A 14,994-nucleotide genomic window follows, 5' to 3' on the forward strand; every position below is an offset into this window, starting at 1 on the left:
CTTGCCACACCGGACAAGATATTGATGAAGTAATCTGGTCGATACGTTATTGAGAGAAGTCAAAGAAAAATAACAAACAAAGAAACATTAAAATCTATGATCGGAACGCAGTTAGAGAAAGGAAACGCAAAGGAATGGAAAAGCAGTAAAATGCATAGTTTGGGGAAAGTTAAGCGGGGCAGGCAATGGAGATTTAGAAATAAAGCCAATATTACAGATATTAATGAAGCCAATATCAGTCTGGAGAAGGGTCTCGTCCCGAAACGTCACACATTCCTTCTCTCCAGAGATGCTGCCTGTCCTGTTGACTTACTCCAGCATTTTGTGATCTACCTTTGATTTAAACCAGCATCTGCAGTTCTTTCCTGCACCTTACAAATGAATGAATAGACAATAGGTGCCAGAGTAGGCCATTCGGCCCTTCGAGCCAGCACCGCCATTCAACGTGATCATGGCTGATCATCTACAATAAGTACCCTGTTCCTGCCTTCTCCCCATATCCCTTGACTCCACTATCAGTAAGAGCTCGCTCTAACTCTCTCGAAAGCATCCAGGAAATTGGCCTTCACTGCCTTCTGAGGCAGAGAATTCCACAGCTTCACAACTCTCCGAGTGAAAATGTTTTTCCTCATCTCCGTTTTAAATGGCCTACCCCTTATTCTTAAACTGTGGCCCCTGGTTCGGGACTCCCCCAACATCGGGACATGTTTCCAGCCTCTAACATGTCCAATCCCTTAATAATCTTATGTTTCAATAAGATCCCCACTCATTCTTCTAAATTCCAGAATATACAAGCCCAGTCGCTCCACTCTTTCAACATATGACAGTCCCGCCATTCCGGGAATTAACCTTGTGAACCTACGCTACACTCCCTCAATAGTAAGAATGTCCTTCCTCAAATTTGGAGACCAAAACTGCACACAATACTCCAGGTATGGTCTCACTAGGGCCCTGTACAACTGCAGAAGGAACTCTTTGCTCCTATACTCAACTCCTCTTGTTATGAAGGCCAACATGTCATTAGCTTTCTTCACTGCCTGCTGTACCTGCATGCTTACTTTCAGTGACTAATGCACTAGGACACCCAGATCTCGTTGTACGTACCCTGTTCCTAACTTGACACCATTCAGATAATAATCTGCCTTCCCGTTCTTACCACCAAACTGGATAACCTCACATTTATCCACATTAAACTGCATCTGCCATGCATCTGCCCACTCACACAACCTGTCCAAGTCACCCTGCATTCTCATAGCATCCTCCTCACAGTTCACACTGCCACCCAGCTTTGTGTCATCCGCAAATTTGATAGAATTGGCCAGTTCTGATACAAGCAGTGAGAAAGCGAGTAGTTGCTGAATTGATTGGGTCTAGAAGGCAGCAACCCATATAGACAGAAGATGTGCTGTTCCTTAGGCATATGTTGGGGCTCAATATAACTTTACAAGATGCTACAGATAAATGCATTTAGAATGGAGCAAGATACAAGGTCAAATAATGAAGGGTCTTTGACTTGAACTCTGTATCTCTCTTCACTGATGCTATCTAACTGCTGAGAATTTCCAAGCATGCTCATATTGGTTCATATGACACAGATTAGACTATTGGTTGACAGACAGAAAGCAAAGAGTGGGGATAAATGGGTCCCTTTCAGAATGGCAGGCAGTAACTAGTGGGGTACTGCAAGGCTCGGTGCTGGGACCGCAGATATTTACAATATACATTAATGACTTGGATGAAGGGATTAAAAGTACCATTAGCAAATTTGCAGATGATACAAAGCTGGGTGGTAGTGTGAACTGTGAGGAAGATGCTATGAGGTTGCAGGGTGACTTGGACAGGTAGTGTGAGTGGACGGATGCATGGCAGATGCAATTTAATGTGGATAAGTGTGAGGTTATCCACTTTGGTGGTAAGAACAGGAAGGCAGAGTATTATCTGAATGGTGTCAAGTTAGCAACAGGGGATGTACAACGAGATCTGGGTGTCCTAGTGCATCAGTCACTGAAAGGAAGCATGCAGGTACAGCAGGCAGTGAAGAAAGCCAATGGAATGTTGGCCTTCATAGAAACATAGAAAATAGGTGCAGGAGTAGGCCATTCGGCCCTTCGAGCATGCACCGCCATTCAATATGATCATGGCTGATCATCCAACTCAGTATCCCGTACCTGCCTTCTCTCCATACCCCCTGATCTCTTTAGCCACAAGGGCCACATCTAACTCCCTCTTAAATATAGCCAATGAACTGGCCTCAACTACCTTCTGTGGCAGAGAATTCCACAGATTCACCACTCTCTGTGTGAAAAAAAACGTTCTCATCTCGGTCCTAAAAGACTTCCCCCTTATCCTTAAACTGTGACCCCTTGTTCTGGACTTCCCCAACATCGGGAACTATCTTCCTGCATCTAGCCTGTCCAACCCCTTAAGAATTTTGTAAGTTTCTAATAAGATCCCCCCTCAATCTTCTAAATTCCAGCGAGTACAAGCCGGGTCTATCCAGTCTTTCTTCATATGAAAGTCCTGCCATCCCAGGAATCAATCTGGTGAACCTTCTCTGTACTCCCTCTATGGCAAGAATGTCTTTCCTCAGATTAGGACACCAAAACTGTACGCTTCATAACAAGAGGAGTTGAGTACAGGAGCAAAGAGGTCCTTCTGCAGTTGTACAGAGCCCTAGTGAGACCGCACCTGGAGTACTGTGTGCAGTTTTGGTTTCCAAATTCGAGGAAGGATATTCTTGCTATTGAGGGCGTGCAGCGTAGGTTTACTAGGTTAATTCCTGGAATGGCGGGACTATCGTATGTTGAAAGACTGGAGCGACTAGGCTTGTATACACTGGAATTTAGAAGGATGAGAGGAGATCTTATCGAAACGTATAAGATTATTAAGGGGTTGGACACGTTAGAGGCAGGAAACATGTTCCCAATGTTGGGGAAGTCCAGAACAAGGGGCCACAGTTTAAGAATAAGGGGTAGGCCATTTAGAACTGAGATGAGGAAAAACTTTTTCAGTCAGAGAGTTGTGAATCTGTGGAATTCTCTGCCTCAGAAGGCAGTGGAGGCCAATTCTCTGAATGCATTCAAGAGAGAGCTGGATAGAGCTCTTAAGGTTAGCGGAGTCAGGGAGTATGGGGAGAAGGCAGGAACGGGGTACTGAATGAGAATGATCAGCCATGATCACATTGAATGGCGGTGCTGGCCGAATGGCCTCCTCCTGCACCTATTGTCTATTGTCTATAGAATTTTTTTTGGTGGTTATTCATTTAAAGTTTGTTGTTCATGAAAAGGTCCAGACGTTTACCTGAAATATTATCTCCTGTCTGTTCCTATATAGATGCTGCTTGACCTGATAAATAGTTTAAGCAATAAATGCTGTTATTTCAGATTTCCAAGATCTACAGTATTTTGGTTTTGCTGTTTCTTTTGGCTGATATGTCAGTTCCAGGAGAATTAGAACAACTAGTTCATCTAACATGACAAAAGCTTGCAGTAATTAAGCAGACTGTTCTTTTTAACTCTCTCTCTCTCTAAAGAATATTTGGGAATTTATTCCACTTCCATTGTGTAACAGCATGTTTTTGCTTCTTTACAGGAACACGCAGTGTTGCAGTTGGCAGAAAACCAGAAACTGAAGAAATTTGGTGTCTGTACAATAAAAGCACAGTTGGACAATAAGTCCATTTTGTCTTCTGTTGTTAATTCATTTCAATGGCTGTGATCCAAGAGTGAAGAATGTTTAATTATACGAAACAGAACAATGAAGATGGGGGTGGGGGTGGGGTGGGGAGAGTGGGGTGCGGGCCGGGAGAGTGGGGGTGGGGGGAGGGGAGGGAGGTGGGGGTGAGGGGAGGGGAGGGGGAATAGGGGTGGGGAGGGGGGAATAGGGGTGGGGAGGGGGGAAGAGGGGTGGAGGCAGGGCTGGGGGAAGTGGGGGTGGGGCATGGGAGGTGCAAATGGGGGTGGGATAGGGGGGATGGAGTGGGTCAGTGGGGGGAGGAGGGGGGGGGGGGATAAGGGGGATTGAGTGGGTGATTGAGGGTGCTACACCAATACAGGAGGCTTTGGGTCCAGGGCCCACTCAGTGACACCCTCTCCCCTTCCCTGTTCCCCCTCTATGAGGAATGAGCCCAACAGGTCCACTTGGTCTAAAGCTCTGTGTCCGTGTGTATGTGTGTATGTATGTATGTGTGTAGCATAACTTTTGTCATTCGCACTGCCAAAATGGTACTCCATAGCTCCACAATGTTTGCAGCACCTTACTCACCATTATCCTGGGAATATAATGTAACAACACTCAATCAAATTGAAGCTATATTTTTAAAGCTAGAGCGATTTTAAAGTTTAAAAAAATCATTTCTAACCCATTTCTTGAAGGTCTTCAGCGTGACATCACAATGGCACCCGCACGTCTTCAAGAGATCAGCTCACTCTCGCCCCCCCCCCCCCCCCCCCCGGACCTTTAACTAATGCGCTCCCCCCCCCCATGCACTGCCGCCCGTCCCAGCATGCCTCGCTCCTGAGAGAGGGTGAGAGAGAGTGGGGGTGGGTGGGAAGGGGGACAGTGCGGGGCGGGGTGGGTGGGAAGGGGGACAGTGCGGGGCGGGGAGAGTGGGGGTGGGGAAGAGGGAGGAGTGGGGGAAGGGGGTGGGGGAGGAGAGAGTGGGGGTGTGGGTGGGGAGGAGGGAAGAGGGGGTGGGGGTGGGGGGGAGGGAAGATTGGGGGTGGGGGAGAGTGGGGTGCGGGAAGGGAGCGTGGGGGTAGGGGGAGGAGAGGAAGGTGGGGGCTAGTGGGGGTGAGGGGAGGGGGGAATACGGGTGGGGAGGGGGAAATGGGGGTGGAGGCAGGGCTGGGGGAGTGGGGTGGGGGAGGGGCAAGTGGGGGTGGGGGCAGAGGAGGGTCAAGTGGGGGTGGGTAGGGGGGATGGAGTGGATCATTGGGGAGGAGGGAGGGATAAGGGGGACTGAGGGTGCTGCAGGAGAGGCTTTGGATCCAGGGCTCACTCACTCACACCCTCTCCCCTTCCCTGTCCCCCTTCTACGAAGAATGGGCACTTGGTCTAGTTTAAAATAAATGCACCAGTGACTGGGTAGACAAGTACAATTTACTAGCCTGTAACGCTAGACTCTATTCAGTATTAGACATTAATGGTCCCCCCAGGGCTAAACACTGACTTCAAAGGGAAAAGTACACGATGGTTTAAAGCATTTAGAAAGATAAATAAGGATTGGAAGGCTATTTTTCCTATACTTTCATGTTTTTTTAGCCATCTAATGCAGGCAAAGCGAATTAAGGGCACTCTCAACACTGTACTTAAACCAGAATCTTTAACAGAATAGTGCATCTAACTTTGGCAGTTTTTATCATGAATTCAACGGATCAATTGCTCTTTTGATACAGTTGACTGGTGTTTGAAACAATTATTAAGACCAATCTGCAGAGATGCGAGTAGTTGACATTCTATGGTCACGGTCTTTGCATTTGCAAGCATCAGCGGTAACATCGACCTCCTGCAGTCTTATTTCAATCCGTGGTGGCACATTCCTTAAATACTTTCAGAACAGGGCCCAGATCCAGGAGGGCTTGGGACCAGGGACTGCTTTACATGAGCAATACAAAGTGGCAAATAAATCTGAGGTTTATGAAATAGTCAAATTAATTCTGAACAAATTGAATGTTGTCGAGGGGAAAGTTCAACTCGTATTTCTTCCATAATATTTACATTCGATCTAGGTATTGCGTTACCTGTGACCTCTGTCACGTACTGTAGTTGTCATATTGAATGAGATAAGTTTTAGTTGCCATGCTAACCATGCAAAACGGGAACTGAACTCCATATATATGAAATAGGGGAGTTTTAGACGTTGCAGAGCAACAGAATGGCATTTACGACACATATAGACAGAGGTCGCAGTGTGACTGCTCTAGTGGACTATTTTGAGTCATAAGAAAGCTTTGGGAAAGCTTCCCTTTTTTAAATGTTTGCATAAATAGGAACAGCAGACATGGTTAAACTAAAAGGCCAGTAGTTACTGTCTATGGTAATTCTGATTTTAACAGGTGGTACAGCAGTGTGGAGAGTGGAGCTGCCGCCTCATATCTCCAGCAACCCTGACCTTTGTTGATGGCAGTGTGCACATTCTCACTGTGTTCACATGGGTTTTCTTCTGGTGGTCTAGTTTTCTCCACATTTCCAAAGACGTGCAGGTCAGTTGGTTAATTGACCCTGTCAATTGTTCCAAGTGTGTAAGTGCAGGATCAAATTTAGTTTAGTTTAGAGTCACAGCGTGGAAACAGGCCCTTCGACCCACCGAGTCCGCACCGACCAGCAATCCCCGCACATTAACACTACCCTATACACACTGGGGACAATTGACATTTATACCAAGCCAAGTAGCCAACAGACCTGTGCGTCTTTGGAGCGTGGGAGGAAACAGAAGATCTCGGAGAAAACCCACGCAGGTCACAGGGAGAACGTACGAACTCCAGACAAGCACCCATAGTCAGGATTGAATCTGGGTCTCTGGTGCTGTAAGGCAGCAACTCTACCACTGCACCACCATGCTGCCCTGGGAAGATAGGAATATGGGGAAAAGAAAATGAGATTAATGTAAAGGGGTGCTTGATGATTGGCACAGATGTGATGGTTGGGCTTGTGTCCATGCTTTATCACTCTCTTGTTCTTTGTAAATCTTGAATAAAGTTGTTGCATCGGCTATTTTCCAGTCCTCTGGCACCTCAACAAGTCTTGACAGCATTGGAAGATTTGGGGAAAACTCTCTGCAACTTTCATTCCACTTAAGAACCCAGACCTGCATGCTTTTACTTTTGGCAAAACCACCCCTTTCCCAATAAAAACTCGTACCAAGCACTCATTTAACATTCCTAATCATCTCCGCACCTCCCGATCCTGCCCACTTTGTTCCCACATGCCCACGTAAAATGCTTGGCCTCCCTTCTGATAATTGCTTTTGTCTTAGAGTCATAGTCTTCGGGCCAACTTGCCCACACCAACATGTCCCATTTATACTTGTCCTACCTGCCTGCATTTGACCCATATTCCTCTAAACCTGTCCTGCCCATGCACCTATCTAAATGTTTCTTAAACGTTGCAAATGTACTTGGCTCAACTGCCTCCTCTGGCAGCTCGTTCCATACACCTACCACCCTTTGCTTGAAAAAACTACCCCTCAGGTTCCTATTAATTCCTCCCCCCCTCACCTTAAATCTATGTCCCTACTCTGGGTAAGAGACTGTGTGCGTCTTCCCGATCTATTCCTCTCATGATTTTGTACACCTGTATAAGATCATCATCCCTCATCCTCCTGTGCTCCAAGGAATGGACTCCTAGCCTGCTCAACCTCTCTCTACAGCTCAGGCCCTCGAGTCCTGGCAACATCCTCGCAAATCTTCTCTGCACCCTCCTCCCATACCTGCTCTTTGCTTGTCTTCTTTTCCTTTCCATTCCCCCTCTCGGTTTATTTTATTCAGTCTGATTCTTACTGAAGTTCTTTACGAATCTTATTTCTTCATCTTTATTGTCGATTTCTGCCTATTCCTGACACATCTGTCCTTAAAAGGCCACCCAGTGTTCGGTAACAATTTTATCTTCTAATATTTGATCTCACTACATGCTTCCTAGGTCTGTTCTCTAGCCCTCAAATCTAGCCCTCCTCCAGCTTTGGGTTTCTCCTCACCTCTCCCACTAATTGATTTAAACCTTGTGATCTGTTGACCACTGTTCCCCAGGACCTTTAACATATGATTTTGACACACTTCATTCCTGAGAATCAAATTGAACAAAGCCTGCTTCTTTGTTGTAATGTGAGAATGCTGATCATGTTTTCCTATAGTGTACATCTCTCACATACTATGATGTGATTACTTATTATATTACGATGACTCCCTTCTTGCTTCTGAACACTAAACCAATATGTTTCATTTCTCAAGAACATCCCCCACAACACCCACCTTAATTTTTACAATCACTCTGCTTCCTTTTTATGCTTCCCTTATGTTTTTAAAACATCTTAAAGCCTGCAATGTTAAGAGCCCAGTCTTGTCCCTTAAGAGATGTTGTAATTATTACCACCACATCACAATCCCAACTGCTGATTTGAACTCACAGCACAACAATCTCATTCCCTGTATTTTATGCCTTTACTTGCATTTTAAATCTTCTGTTGCACCTTCCACCATCTCCAATCAAACACTGTGCAATTATCTTCCCTACCTCTGGCACTCCCATTACTTTTTGAAGCTATTCCTGCTATTGCTACATGCTGGACCCAACCCCAGCCAATTAAGATTAAACTCTTGCCAGGCTCATTAATGAGATCCCCCAGTAGAACATTGGTTCCAGTCCTCTGAAGTCCAACCAGATATCTCCTGCTGTGGAACTGATCCCAATGCCCATTAACCAGGGTCCTTTTTTTTTAAGGGTCTTAACTTCTAACTTAACTTTTAACTTCCTCCCCAGCTCTTGTTCATCTGATTGTAGAGAATCGATTCCCATCCTCCCTATGTAGTTGGTTCCAATGTGTAGCAGAAATATCGCATACCACTCATTAGTCCATGCCCAACTATTGTTGAGGTCTTGCTATTTGCAGACATAAGCATTCTATTTGCAAAGTTTTAATTAAGTAATTGGGGCGGTGCGGTGGCGTAATGGTTAAGCTACTGCCTTGCAGCACCCGGGTTCGATCCTGACTATGGGTGCTTGTTTCTACGGAGTTTGTACGTTTTCAATGTGACCTGCGCGGGTTTTCACCGGGATCTTTGGTTTCCTCCCACACACCAAAGACGTACAGGTTTATAAGGTTAATTGGTTTGGTATAAATTGTATAAATGTGAAATTGTCCCTAGTGTGTGTAGGGCAATGTTAATGTATGTGGATTGCTGGTCGGTGTGGACTTGGTGGGCCAATGGGCCGGTTTCCGTGCTATATCTCTGAACCAAACTAAAACAAAACTAAACTAAACTAAACTAATGAGACATTAAACATCAAGTTAGGAAAAGGGGACATACAACGAGATCTGGGTGTCCTAGTGCATCAGTCACTGAAAGGAAGCATGCAGGTACAGCAGGCAGTGAAGAAAGCCAATGGAATGTTGGCCTTTGTAAAAGAGGAGTTGAGCATAGGAGTAAAGAGGTCTTTCTGCAGTTGTATAGGGCCCTAGTGAGACCGCACCTGGAGTACTGTGTGCAGTTTTGGTCTCCAAATTTGAGGAAGGATATTCTTGCTATTGAGGGCATGCAGCGTAAGTTTACTAGGTTAATTCTCGGAATGGCGGGACTGTCATACGTTGAAAGACTGGAGCGACTAGGCTTGTATACACTGGAATTTAGAAGGATGAGAGGGAATCTTATCGAAACATATAAGATTATTAAGGGGTTGGACACGTTAGAGGCAGGAAACATGTTCCCAATGTTGGGGGAGTCCCGAACCAGGGGCCACAGTTTAAGAATAAGGGGTAGGCCATTTAGAATGGAGATGAGGAAAAACTTTTTCAGTCAGAGAGTTGTAAATCTGTGCAATTCTCTGCCTCAGAAGGCAGTGGAGGCCAATTCTCTGAATGCATTCAAGAGAGAGTTAGATCGAGCTCTTAATGATAGCGGAGTCAGGGGGTATGGGGAGCTGGCAGGAATGGGGTACTGATTGAGAATGATCAGCCATGATCACATTGAATGGTGGTGCTGGCTCAAAGGGCCGAATGGCCTACTCCTGCACCTATTGTCTATTGTCTATTGTCTATCAGTGGTAAATTACGGTCTTTAGAAAGGCATTTAATAAGGCACAGTCTCTGTTCCATCCAATGGACCCTCGACTTTCTCATTGCCGGACCTCCATCAATAGGAATTGATGACGATAATTCCTCCTCTACCATCATCAGCACAGGAACACATCAAGGCAGTGGGTTCAATCCCCGCCTCCACTCTCCAGAGCCATGAATGCACATCCAGAGGCAGCACTGTCACCATCTTGAAATTAGCCGCTGGTGTTGGACGAATACCAAGTAATGTTGATTCGGAGAGAGATTGGAAATTTGAATGAATAACAACCTTGCTCTCAACGTTAACAAGTGCCAAGAGCTGATCATTGAATTGAATTGAATTGAATAAATTTTATTAGCCAAGTATGTATACATACAAGGAATTTGCCTTGGTGCTTTGCTCGCAAGTAACAACACGATATACAGTAAACAATTAAGAATAAAACATTATAATTTAAACATGTGAAGAATTAAATAAAATACCAGAGAAAAAGGAGGCTATAGACTTTTGGCTGTTGAGTAGAGCTACTGCTCGTGGGGAAAAAGCTGTTTTTATGTCTGGCTGTGGCTGCTTTGACAGTCTGGAGTCGTCTTCCAGAGGGAAGTGCTTCGAAGAGTTTGTGGCCAGGGTGAGAGGGGTCAGAGATGATCTTGCCCGCTCGCTCCCTGACCCTTACAGTGTACAGTTCGTCAATGGGGGGAAGGTTGCAGCCAACAACCTTCTCAGCTGATCGAACGATGCACTGCAGCCTCTGGATGTCGTGCTTGGTGGCTGAGCCAAACCAGAATATGATGGAGAAGGTGAGGACGGACTCAATGATAGCAGTATAGAATTGGACCCTCATTGCCTGTGGCAGATTGTGTTTCCTCAGTTGCCGCAGGAAGTACATCCTCTGTTGGGCCTTTTTGACTGTGGAGTCGATGGTGGCCCCCCATTTAAGGTCCCTGGAGATGATGGTTCCAAGGAACTTAAATGACTCCACAGATGTCACTGGGGTGTTGTTGATGGTGAGTGGGGGGAGGGGAGGGGGAGCTCTCTTAAAGTCTACATTCAATTCCATTGTCTTAAGAGCATTGAGCTCCAGGTTGTTGCGATGGCACCAGGACACCAGCTGTGTCACTTCCTGTCTGTAGGCAGATTCTTCCCCATCCTGGATCAGTCCAATCAGGGTCGTGTCATCCGCAAACTTGAGAAGCTTCACAGAGGAGTCTGTGGAGGTGCAGTCGTTGGTGTAGAGAGAGTAAAGGAGAGGGGAGAGTACGCAGCCTTGCGGTGCTCCTATGCTGAGGGTCTGCGGGTCCGAGATGTGCTTTCCCAGCCTCGCATGCTGCTTCCTGTCAGTCAGGAAGTTGATGATCCACTGACAGAGGGGATCAGGCAGAGTCAGCTGGGAGAGTTTGTAGTGTAGTAGCTCTGGCACAATGGTGTTAAAAGCAGAGCTAAAATCCACAAACAAAATCCTTGCATAGGTCCCCTTGTGGTCTAGGTGCTAGAGGATGAAGTGCAGGCCTAGATTGACTGCATCATCCACTGATCTATTGGTCCTGTTTGCAAACTGCAGGGGGTCCAGCAGGGGGTTTGTGATATTTTTCAGGTGGGCCAGCACAAGTCTTTCAAGGGCCTTCATGACTACAGAGGTCAGTGCGACAGGCCTGTAGTCATTAAGACCAGTAATCCTTGGCTTTTTGGATTAACTTCAGGAAGGGAAAGCTAATGATCCAGGAACCTGTCTTCATCAACATGATGGTGGTGGAGAGAGTCACCAGCTTCAGGTTCCTGGCACACGTATCTCCAAAGATCTGTCCTGGACCCAGCACATTGATACAAGCACAAAAAAGCTCATCAACGTCTCTACATATATGATTGAGAAGATTCAGAAATTTTGCCAAATACTCTATTGATTTTCTCTAGGTGTATGGCAGAGGGCATACTGACCGGTTGTATCATAGTCTAGGTCGGAGCTCAAAAGTCCAGGAATGAAGGAGGCGGCAAAAGTGGTAAACACGGCCCGATCCATCACAGGTATTCATTCGCCTCCTCACCATTGAAGGGATCCATAGGAAAGGTTGCCTCAGAAATGGAAACTAATAGAACATAGAATGGGGGCCATGTTCTTATCTCACTACTACCATCAGGAAGATAGAGTACAGGGGCCCAAGAACTGTGACCTCCAGGTTCAAGAATAGTTTCTTTCTAGAAACCATCATGTCCATTGAAAAACTGCATAACTCCAAGTACAACCCCTTCTCAGCAATGATCTGCAATAGACTTTGCTTTGGTTGCTTTGCGTACTTTGGTTTTGCACTACTATGGTCTGGTTACTTAGTATTACTGATGATCAATTTATGTATTATAGATTATTGATTTGGCTGACATGGCTGATCAGCCATGATCACATTGAATGGTGGTGCTGGCTCGAAGGGCCGAATGGCCTTCTGCTGCACCTATTGTCTATTGTCTATTGTCTATTGATTTGTTGTGGTATTGTGTTAATGAGCCTACAAAGCTGCAGCAGGTGAGAGTTTCATTGTCCTGTTCCCTATGCATATAACGGTTAAACACTCTTGACAATTGAGAGTGCTTGAAGTTTCTATGCATTCTGTGCATGCGTCATTTGCAGAATGTAATCAAGTCACACAGCATGGAAACAGACACTTTGTTGTGACTTCTCCACGCTGATCGAGGTGCCCCATCTACCTGCTTGCCTGCGTTTTTCCCATTTCCATTTACACCTTTCCTATTCACGTACCTGTCCAAAGGCCTTGTAACTATTGTTATTGTACCTGCTCAAACGCTTACTCTGGCAGCTCGTTTCAATAAGACAATAGACAATAGGTGCAGGAGGAGGCCATTCGGCCCTTCGAGCCAGCACCGCCATTCAATGTGATCATGGCTGATCATTCTCAATCAGTACCCCGTTCCTGCCTTCTCCCCATACCCCCTGACTCCGCTATCCTTAAGAGCTCTATCTAGCTCTCTCTTGAATGCATTCAGGGTATTGGCCTCCACTGCCCTCTGAGGCAGAGAATTCCACAGATTCACAACTCTCTGACTGAAAAAGTTTTTCCTCATCTCAGTTCTAAATGGCCTACCCCTTATTCTTAAACTGTGGCCCCTTGTTCTGGACTCCCCCAATATTGGGAACATGTTTCCTGCCTCTAACGTGTCCAACCCCTTAATAATCTTATACGTTTCGATAAGATCTCCTCTCATCCTAAATTCCAGTGTATACAAGCCTAGTCGCTCCGGTCTTTCAACATATGACAGTCCCGCCATTCCGGTAATTAACCTAGTAAACCTACGCTGCACGCCCTCAATAGCAAGAATATCCTTTCATATGACCACCACCCTCTGTCTCAAAAATTTGCCCCTCAGATTCATAATACATTTTTCCCCTCTCACGTTAAACCTCTGCCCTCTAGTTCTTGATTTCCCTACCTGGGAAAAATACTCTGTGCATTCACGCTCTCTAGACTTTATACACCTCAATTAGATCATCCCTAAGCCTCCTATTTTCCAAAAAATATAATCCTAGGCTGCCCAAGTTCTCCTTATAGCTCAGGTCCTCAAATCCAGGCAACGTCATAGATACATAGATACATAGACAATAGATGCAGGAGTAGGTCATTTGGCCCTTCGAACCAGCACCGCCATTCAATGTGACCATGGCCGATCATCCACAATCAGTACCCCATTCCTGCTTTCTCCCCATCTCCCTTGATTCCGCTGGTCCCGAGAGCTCTGTCTAACTCTCTTTTGAATGCATACAGTGAATCGGCCTCCACTGCCTTCTGAGGCAGAGAATTCCATAAATTCACAACTCTCTGTGTGAAAAAGTTTTTCCTCATCTCAGTTCTAAATGGCCTACCCCTTATTCTTAAACTGTGGCCCTTGGTTCTGGACTCCCGCAACATCGGGAACATGTTTCCTGCATCTAGCGTGTCCAATCCCTTAATAATTTTATATATTTCTATAAGATCCCCTCTCATCCTTCTGAATTCCAGTGAATACATCCCAGTCGCTCCGTTCTTTCAACATACCACAGTCCCGCCATCCTGGGAATTAACTTAGTGAACCTACGCTGCAGGGCCGTCTTAACGCATGGGCCTGATGGGCACTTGCCAGGGGGCCCACGAGCATAGGAGCCCCATGCTGATCTGTGTATGTTAAGTGACTTGCAATTAATAAATACTACTTTAAAAATGTAGGTTCAATAAGTGCTTTTTTCGCAACATTTTCGGTCACTAAGTGCTTCTCACAGTGATCTGTAAGTGCTTTTCGCAACAATGTAGCACCCTAAGTCCATCGCTAAGTGCTTTTCGGTAAGTGCTTTTCGCCGGCACGACAGGGGGGGGCTGGTAGGGAAAGGGGGGCGGGGGAGAGAACCTACGCTGCACTCCCTCAATAGCAAGAATGTCCGTCCTCAAATTAGGAGACCGAAACTGCATACAATACTCCAGATGTGGTCTCACTAGGGCCCTGTACAACTGCAGAAGGACCTCTTGGTTCCTATACTCAACTCCTCTTGTTTTGAAGGCCAACAGGTCATTAGCTTTCTTCACTGCCTACTGTACCTGCATGCTTACTTTCAGTCTGATCAGTCTGAAGAAGGGTCTCGACCCGAAACATCACCCATTCCTTCTCTCTTGAGATGCTGCATGACCTGCTGAGTTACTCCAGCATTTCGTGTCTACCTTCGATTTAAACCAGCATCTGCAGTTATTTTCCTACACTGCTTACTTTCAGTGACTGATGTACAAGGACACCCAAGTCTTGTTGTACTTCCCCTTTTCCTAACCTGACACAATTCAGATAATAATCTGCCTTCCCGTTCTTGCCACCAAAGTGGATAACTTCACATTTATCCACATTATACTGCATCTGCCATGCATCACTCAACCTGTCCAAGTCACCCTGCATCCCCATAGCATCCTCCTCACAGTTCATACTGTCACCCAGCTTTGTGTCATCTGCAAATTTGCTATTGTTACTTTTAATCCCAGCATCTAAATCATTAATGTATATTGTAAATAGCTGCGGTCCCAGCACCAAGCCTTGTGGCACCCCACTAGTCACTGCCTGCCATTCTGAAAGGGACCCGTTAATCCCTACTCTTTGTTTCCTGTCTGCCAGCAAATTTTTAATTCATGGCAATACCCTACTCCCAATACCATGTGCTCTAATTTTGCCCACTAATCTCCTGTGTAGGACCATATCAAAGACT

Source organism: Rhinoraja longicauda, chromosome 20 (assembly GCF_053455715.1).
Source record: "Rhinoraja longicauda isolate Sanriku21f chromosome 20, sRhiLon1.1, whole genome shotgun sequence".
NCBI classification, from domain to species: Eukaryota; Metazoa; Chordata; class Chondrichthyes; order Rajiformes; family Arhynchobatidae; genus Rhinoraja; species Rhinoraja longicauda.